The 7,500-nt window shown below is 38.7% G+C and overlaps 1 protein-coding gene across 2 annotated transcripts in view; it reads left to right on the top strand.

Annotated features, from left to right (window-relative positions):
• The window catches only part of LOC144975508 (atrial natriuretic peptide receptor 1-like), a gene marked incomplete at its 3' end in the record, with an annotated part of 115,200 nt that overhangs the window by 25,935 nt on the left and 81,765 nt on the right, over positions 1-7,500 (top strand).

Below are 7,500 nucleotides of genomic sequence, written 5' to 3'. Positions count from 1 at the left end.
TATTAATAAAACAAAAAAAAAAAACATTGTGATGTACAGAATAAATATGAAAAAGAACAAATGTATATAATTGTGTCGTAACAAATGTGACGATTTTGCTGAAGGTGGTAAGGGGAGAGTTAAACATACATTCTGATTTGGTTTCAGCACATCATGTTTGTGTTCGCTGATAATGAGATGTAAAAGACTCTTAACACACATGTTGTAATCGTCAAATGCGAACACTGCCATAATCTGAATAATAATGTTTAAAAAGAAAACATTTTAAAAAATTGGCCAGAAAACTCGTCCTTCAAATAATGATCCTTAAAACGGACACACATCTTGTCAAAAACTATGAAACACGAAGCTTCACTGTAGTCTTCCTTGAAATCCCAGGTTTGATATATTTTGACAAGGTGAAGGTCATTTTAAGAGATCGTTATTTGGAAGACGAGTTTTCTGGCCAAATTGTTTTTAATGTGTGATTTGTTTTTCTTCTTCAGATCACGTCAGAATATTGTTTATCAATGCACTAGCTAATTGGTTTACAGGATATTTGGAGAAGCTTCGTTTAACCCGATTGGAGTTTTCCATTGGTGCGAACGTGTGCACGTGTTACAGTTTTCGTGGCGTGAATGTTCACGCATCATTTAGAACGTTGTTGAATGGATTTTTAAACGTTTTTGTTCCAAAAATATTGTTGCAAAATAGGGTTGTAAACGATTTATTCCAGTAATATGTTGTAAAATGTTATTTTTAAAACGATGTTTGCCAATAATTGTTCTAAAATGGATTTCCAATGGCTTTATCTGGTCGACATTTTTGTTTGTTTTTGGTTATTGATAGCTATTTATAAGTCGTTCCTCTGGAAAAATCTTTAAACGCTTTGTTAGTATCTAAGCTCTATGCTTATTGGATGGATGAGGGTGACGTCATTCCATCTCTTTGTTTTTGTTTTAGACTGCAAGTCGTTGGGTGATTAATTCTCACTGAGTTCTCTCGGTCAGGCTCTGAGGGTTAAAGGTTACATGTGTGTGCACGTTGTTTTGTGTCTTGGATACAATTCATCTGGTGGGTAGAACTTATTGATGTTATTCGAACTCTATAGATAGTGTGCCTCTGGCTAAGAAGCTCATAACATTGCCATCCGGAAGTATAACGGACCAACACACAAAACTATGTGTAACCTTTAACGTTTATATTCTGGTTAATACAGTTTAGTGAGAATTACTCATAAACGCGGATGGCAAAAAAAAAAAACAATAACAAAGGCATGAGTGACGTCATCTTCTTTCTATCTAAACCTATCGGGTACAAAGCAAAGACCTTACCACGCTGTTCTATAGTAGGTAGCCCAGTAGCAGTGCAGCTATGTGGCCATGTCTGAAACACACATGAGACATTTCGAAAAGCATGATGCATGATGAGTTTGTCCCTAACTTTTTTTTTCACACGATCCTTAATGTGCTTTCGACATGACTTCTGTGATTCCATTAACATTCATGAATTTAATCACAGCATCAAATCAACCGCTATTAACAAAATGTAAACACTTGTAAGTCACGAGTGGCCGACGCCAGATTAGATTGAATATTTAGATCAGAGAAACCAACCCAATCTCACGGACAAAAGGATTTTTAAAAAGTCAGAGGTTGGTAATGAAAAAAAAAATTATCAAAGTTCAAAAACCTGTCGGACTCGGGAAAAAAGACGTATTTTGAAATTTTGGCAAGAAAACTCCTCCTCCTTAAAGAAATCGGTCTATTGAAATGACCTTCATCTTTTTAAAAACCTCTCAAACCTGGGACTTCAAAGTGTAAGATTTGAGAGTATTTTACAAGTTGGGGTCATTTGAGTTGATAGATATCATTGGAAGGACGATTTTTTCTGGCCAAAATATTAAAAACGTGTTTTTTTCATATTATCAGAGTAGATAGAGCAGAAACCATTGGATGAAAATGGAATTAGCTTTTCTTGGCATCTTTTTCATGTTTCTGACCTGAAAGAGATTGGGGGTCTTCAACTCTCCTGATCCTATCGGGGTGGTGGGGTGGGGTGTGGTGGGGTGGGGGGATGGGAGGGAATAGGGGAGGGGGGGGGGGAGAGGGCATTGATGTTTGATGGGTTTAAGTTTTTGTTCATGTTGTTTTTTTTTTTTGTTTTTTTTTTTTTTTGGGGGGGGGGGGGGGGAGAGGGGGTTATCATTACCTAATCATTTCAATATCTATCTTTTTCACTTACACATTATCTATCTATCTATTTTTCTATCTATATATCTATCTATCTACCTATCTATCTATCTATCTATCTATCTATCTATCTATCTATCTATCTATCTATCTATCTATCTATTTTTCTATCTATCTATCTATCTATTTTCTATCTATTTATCTATCTATCTATCTATCTATCTATCTATATATCTATCTATCTATCTATCTATCTATCTATCTGTATATCTATCTATCTATCTATCTATTTTCTATCTATCTATCTAGCTATCTATCTATCTATCTAGCTATCTATCTATCTATCTATCTATCTAACTATCTATCTATCTATTTATCTATCTATATCTCCTTCACCCCCCCCCTATCATTCTTTCTATCTTTCTCTATCTTTTACTTTCTCTCTCCGTCTTTCTATTCCACAAACACAAGCACACAAATACACACACACACACACACAAACGCACACACACACACACACACACACACACACATACAGACAATAACTCACTTGACCCATGGGTCAATGTAAACACCAATAATAGATAAACGATAAGGATAAGATCATGAGTTAATCATGCCGATGAATTCATCTGGAATCTCAAACGTTTTTTGGGGTTTTTTTTCTCATTGATAACTGATGGGATTTTGAAGAGAGCTGTCCAAATAATAGAAAGATTGCTTTGTTATCGTCTTCATCTGATTCTTATGCCTGTGTATTTTACTTGTGCTTGTTGATTTGGATTCGTGGGGATTTTTTTTTTTTATTCCTTTCTTTATACTTAACTTGTTTAATCATTTCTTTCTCACTTCCTCTTTACTCCTTCTGTCTCCTTTTTTGGTGTATTTTTTCCCTCATTCTCTTCTATCCGTTCAAGTAAAATACTCATCTTTTACTTTAAAAAATATACATTTCCGCTACGGCATCACTAGATACTGTGTTAGTTGCCGAGGCATTCCATGAAGGAATGTAGATAATTCATCAAACAGGATGCCTGATGTCAACAGGAATCACCCATGTTGTCATAGTGAGCATATTGGGGGGTTAATAATCTTGGCAAAGGAGAAAATAAAAAAAAACGAAAGTGCCTGAAGCGGGGCTCGAACCTAGGACCTTCCGGGTTGTGATAGCGCCTTAACCACTCAGCCACTTCGCCTTATCTGCCAACTGGTTATTGAACGAACGGAATTGACGTCACTCAGCACTTTGTAATTGTTTCGGGCAGAAATATGTGTATGAATAGTTCTCGCTAAATTGGATTAATCAGACTATAAACTATAAAACATAGTTTTATTTGTTGAAGGGAGTTGGACACGCGATCTCAAGTAGTCGGGGTAAAGAGGGCTCTAATAATGACTAGGGTTAGAGACGATCTTTTTTGGGATCGTGGATAGCTCATACGGTAGAGTCACGCTCTCCCCGGCCAGCCGGAGTTATGGTACCAGTAAGGTCGCGGGTTCAAACTCCCATCGCCGCCGTGAAATTTTTATTCTCTATTGTCTTCTGGCACTTTCCTACTCACTTCATCTCTTGTTGTTATCAACATAAGTGCCTGCTCCACTCACGTATCTGTTATTTGTTGATACGTTATAGCTAGCTAGCGGATGTTATAAGTTATTTAACTAAACGCATAGCATTAATAAAGGTGACTTTGTTTTGGTCATCGTCATCGTTTGATTATTCTTGTTGTGTTAGTTGTTGTAAAACGACTGCCTGGTCATTCACAGCGTTGTTTCTGTCAGAAAATTAATAAGAATTGCAATGGCGCCTAGCAGACGTCATGTCGTCGAGCTCAACACGTTAAATGTTGCTGTTGGCTACTGACTTCTTAGAAACGTTTTGAGCACATTTAATGGATAATGCCCTTTATAACAGCTCACGTTTTTGTTGTTTTTTTTTGTTTTTTTTTTGGTTTTTATTTTAGAAAATATATATTTGTCGGTCATGGATATCGATCATTATATAGAGAGTATGCGCTTGGCTAAAAAAGTCACAACATTGCATCCGGAAGTATAACGGACCAACACACAAAACTTTATATAACTTTGACATATAAAACGAGACATGACGCATGTTAGGCGATATTACAATTCCCCCCCCCCCCCCCCCCCCGATAGACACAACGCTCTTACGGCGAGGTATCATTTTACAGCTGGGTCCGGTGAGAAAATGTGAGCAAAAAGCCTTTTCCAAGGACTCAACTAAGCGACGCGAGCGAGGCTTGAATCCAGGACGTTCTGATCCAAAGCCAGTGTCATACCACTAGACCACATATCCGCATGTTACCCCTCGTGTACTCAAAGATTACTCAATAACTCAAACATTTTGGAACCATCAATGGCGTGAGGAAATATAGTATTCCTGTTCACCATAGAACAACATCAGATGAGATGGCGAGCGACGCTGGTCACTGATGAATGAACTCAAGTGGAATATATAGATCATACGGAGACATATCTTGACAAACACACACATACACACACATAAACACACACACACACACACACACAAACGCTCTATTTATCTCTGTCTCTCTCTCTCTCTCTCTCTCTCTCTCCCTCTCTCTCTCTCTCTATCTCTCTCCCTCTCTCTCTCTCTCTCTCTCTCTCTCACACACACACACACACAAACACACACGCCCTCCTTCTCTCTCCGACACACATGCATACAAATCGATACACACACGAACACACACACACACACACGCTCTATCTCCCACACACATACACACACACACACACACACACACAGACTCATCCACAGAAGCTCCTGATGCACGCACACACCTGTGCACAATATTCACGGTGTGCCATTTCAATTCTAATCATTTTCATAATTACCCCACTGACCACCCACCCCCCTCTCTCCCGTGACCAGTTTTATGCCGTATGACCACTCTGGAAAAACCCATAATATTTTAAAATTTGGCCATAAAACTCGTTCTTCAAATATCGATCGATTTAAATGACCCTCATCTTGGCAAAAACAAAAAAAAACCCTCTCAAAAATGGGGCTTCGCGGAGTCCCAAGTTTGAGAAGTTTTTTTTTCCAAGATGAGGGTCATTTAAATCGATCGATATTTGAAGGACGAGTTTTATGGCCAAATTTTAAAATATTATGGGTTTTTTTTTTGAAGGACGAGTTTTATGGCCAAATTTTAAAATATTATGGGTTTTTTTCGCGAGTACAGCAGAATTGAACTTAGCCATCCCTAGAATGCTATGCTACGACTGACCCATTCCCGTATCTCCCTGGTCCCAAGTTCATGACTGGCTACCCGCAGCGCTCATACATAAATCCAAGGCTAAGCCAATAAACAACAAAACAATTGTTGGAGCTATGCGTTTCGGTAAAATGATCACAACATTCGCTAGCGGGATATCATATAATTAATTATGTTCGAACAAACACAACTATGAGTGACATTTAACGTTTAAAGAAAGAACGAAAAAATCGACGTCCCTCAGTTCTTTGTTATTATTTTTAGACAGCCATTTTGTTGATTAGTTCTCACTAAATTATCCCGATCAGACCATCGTCGTCGTTAACTTATAGATAGAATGAATTTGACGTCACTCGGGTCTTTGTTATTGTTTTTTTTTTACCATCCGCGTTTATGAGTAATTTTCACTAAACCGTTTTCACCAGACTATAAACGTTTAAGGTTACACATAGTTTTGTGTGTTGGTCCGTTATACTTCCGGATGGCAATGTTGTGAGCCTCTTTGACGAGGGCATACTATCTATAGATAGTATGCAGATGACGTCACTCAGGCCTTTGTTATTGTTTTTGCCATCCGCGTTTGTGAGTTGTTCTCACTAAACTGTATTAACCAGACTATAAAAGTTCATGGTTACACAGAGTCTGTGTGTTGGTCCGTTTTACTTCCGGATGGCAATGTTATGAACTCCTTGGCCAAGCGCATACTATCTATAAGTGAACGATGACTACGATCAGAACCCGACCCCATACAAAATTCTCTCTTCACCAGAGTTTCCTTCCATCTTTGTGGCTCTGAGAATGTATCCCACATACTGGTAATTAAGCGCCTAAAGGACTGTATGTCCGTGTCTGTCATCTCGCACACGAAATGATATTGTCCTCAAGAAGTAGGTCTTATACTCATTGTTGTGAAGCGCCTGGAGCGGGACAAGCAATATTGAACGCTGAGAAATCACGTCTATAGATAGTGTGCGCTTGGCGAAGAAACTCGTAACATTGCCATCCGGAAGTATAATGGACCAACACACCAAAATATGTGTAACCTTAAACGTTTATAGTCTGGTTAATACAGTTCAGTGAGAATTACTCAAAAACATGGATGACAAAAACCAATAACAAAGGCGTGAGTGACGTCATCTGAGTTCTATCTATAGATAGTTCGAAGATGACGTCACTCAGGCCTTTGTTATTGTTTTTGCCATCCGCGTTTGTGAGTTGTTCTCACTAAACTGTATCAACCAGACTATAAAAATTCATGGTTACACACAGTTTGTGTGTTGGTCCGTTATACTTCCGGATGGCAATGTTGTGAACTCCTTGGCCAAGCGCATACTATCTATAGAAGGAACGACATTGGCTTCACTCAACTCTTTGTTATTGTTTTTAGACAGTCGTTTCAATGATTCGTTCTTACTCAATAGGCTTTAACAGTCGTGACGTCACTTCCCTCGTAATGACGCATAGTAACTTAGTAACTGGTTCTAAACTATCGGAACAATGGCGTACGCCCTTATGAAATACTTCTCCGACGAGCATATCCAGAGGAGAAAAACATTATAAATCTGGTCATGTTTTGACTTTTGTACATTTGATCACATGACATGTGAAAAAGTTCTAGCCAGCATGAAGATAATAAAAAGTACCGATTTTCTTTGTTTAGAACCAAACTGCTGGTTGCTGGGCGGACGTGACATCAGACTATTGAATCCTATTGTTTCAATCAGTCTATAAAGGTTAAAGGTTACACACAGCTTTACGCGTGGGTTTGTGTTTAATCTGGCTGGCGGATACTGTGAGTATTTTTCCTAAACGCATAGCATCAATTATAGTCGGATTTGCTGGGGGTTTTTCTCCCCAAAAAATTAAATCCACTCATCACCTCAAATTATGTTTGTCTTTCGTGTGCTCGATGCTGTTTTTGGTGACGTCTGAGTAACACAAGATTTTATGTGATACAATTCTCTCCCCCCCCCCCCTCCCCCCCCCCCCACCCTCCCGCGCGCCTCCCTAGGGAATAAAGTGTACAATGTATTGACCTCCTCCCCCCCCCCCCCAGCACTTTCGTA

Source organism: Berghia stephanieae, chromosome 6, assembly GCF_034508935.2.
Source record: "Berghia stephanieae isolate SIO BIC M18660-M18661 chromosome 6, UCSD_Bste_1.3, whole genome shotgun sequence".
NCBI classification, from domain to species: domain Eukaryota; kingdom Metazoa; phylum Mollusca; class Gastropoda; order Nudibranchia; family Aeolidiidae; genus Berghia; species Berghia stephanieae.
Note: the sequence above shows the minus strand (reverse complement) of the source record. Positions and strands in the feature narration are given on the sequence as shown.